Source organism: Penaeus monodon, unplaced genomic scaffold, assembly GCF_015228065.2.
Source record: "Penaeus monodon isolate SGIC_2016 unplaced genomic scaffold, NSTDA_Pmon_1 PmonScaffold_8651, whole genome shotgun sequence".
NCBI classification, from domain to species: Eukaryota; Metazoa; Arthropoda; class Malacostraca; order Decapoda; family Penaeidae; genus Penaeus; species Penaeus monodon.
In genome coordinates, this window is record NW_023663939.1 from 12,501 (window position 1) to 14,372 (window position 1,872).

General features: G+C 45.2%; 1 pseudogene; it reads left to right on the forward strand.

Moving 5' to 3' along the window:
* The window catches only part of LOC119571914, a 3,941-nt pseudogene extending 2,105 nt beyond the window's left edge, over positions 1-1,836 (forward strand).
* Positions 1,837-1,872: the final 36 nt, after the last annotated feature.

Consider the following 1,872-nt stretch of genomic DNA (forward strand, 5'->3'; position numbering starts at 1 on the left):
CTACCAGTGCCCCCATGGTTATGTGTGGAAAGCTGATGATGCTGGTGATGGGGGAGCATGTGTGGAAGACCATGAAATGAATTTGCATGACTACTTCACCCGCTGTAGCATTCCCCAGGGCATGTGTCCTGACGAGACTACAGGTATGCAGATTCTGGTTAAAACTCCTTAATGTCAAATCTAAATGGTTTTGACTCGCAGTATGTGAGCAAGGACATTTTAGGCCATGACCTCAGACTTGGTCTGAGCAGCAAGTGTTGCACTAGCAATAAATTATTTTTAATTTGTATTAAACCTAATACAATTCTAAATTTCAGACCCATGCCTGGCAAATAACGGTGGTTGCCATGGTAATGCAGATTGTGCAACTATTAATGGCGGTGTGAGTTGCACTTGCAAGGCAGGTTACAGTGGTGATGGATATTCATGTACAGGTAAGGCAGTGTGCAATTGTCTATAGCATGTCCCATTTTATGGCTCCCACACCCCCCTAAGGTTACTCCCTACTAAAATTGCATATTTCCAGATGTTGATGAATGTGCCGTGGCCAACGGCGGCTGTTCTGCAATGGCTAGCTGCACGAATACTGACGGCAGTTACCGGTGCGAGTGTTTAGCAGGGTACACTGGTGATGGCTTTGCCTGCCAAGGTGAGCATGCTTGCAGAAGCAGACTTCTAAATTATTGCAATAATTATTAAGTTGGCTAATTGCTTGTTCATCATCAGATATCGATGAATGCTTGGTTGCCAACGGTGGCTGTGGTACAAATGCCTTGTGTAGCAATACTCCAGGCAGCCGAGACTGTACTTGTGCATCAGGTTACACTGGGGATGGCTTTACTTGCTCTGGTAAGTATAACAAATGTTGATGTTGGCCGAGGTGTGCAAGGGTTAATACTCTAGGCTAATGCATCTGCTTCTACAGATATCGATGAGTGCCTTGTTAACAATGGAGGCTGTGATGCAAATGCAGGGTGTCAAAACACAGCTGGTTCAAGAACCTGCACATGTCTCCCAGGCTTCTCTGGGAATGGTGTTTTCTTGCTCTGGTTGGTAGCATTTTTATTTTTATAGTAAAAACCATGGCTTGCAGGTATCTTGTCTGACCCTCTTTCTTGCAGATGTGGACGAGTGTTTGGTTGCCAACGGTGGTTGTGATGCAAATGCCCTGTGTAGCAATACTCCAGGCAGCCGTGACTGCACCTGCACATCAGGGTTCACTGGGAATGGCCTAGTTTGCACAGGCAAGTACATTTGGCAATGATCTACAGCTATTGGGACTTTTGCTTGCACACCTTTCCTAGGCTCTGGTACAGCACTTAAAACCTGTTGCTGCAATACCCTACAGACGTGGACGAGTGTCTGGTAGCTAATGGAGGGTGCCATGCAAATGCAGACTGTACAAATGATGTTGGTGGCAGAACTTGCACCTGTCATCCTGGTTACACCGGTGATGGACTTCAATGTACTGGTAAGTAAACCTATGGATAAATGGTATGCCAAATTGGTTAGATTTGCATAGTTTAATTTGCTTGTTGATAAACATGCAAGTTTGCCTCGACTAAATGCCAAACTTTAAATTTCAACTAGCTGGTGAAATTGTTAACCACCATGACTACTTGCTAAGAATCAGTTTTGCACTGAACTCCTCCTACAACTGAAATTACCTTCATAAATGACAAGGGTGCAATTTGCAAATGGTGTTATTTCTACTCTTGCAGATGTGGACGAGTGCTTGGTTGCCAACGGTGGTTGTGATGCAAATGCCCTGTGTAGCAATACTCCAGGCAAGCCGTGACTGCACCTGCACATCGGGTTACTGGGAATGGGCCCAGCTTGCACAGGCAAGTGTCCTAGTGACTGGCATTTATT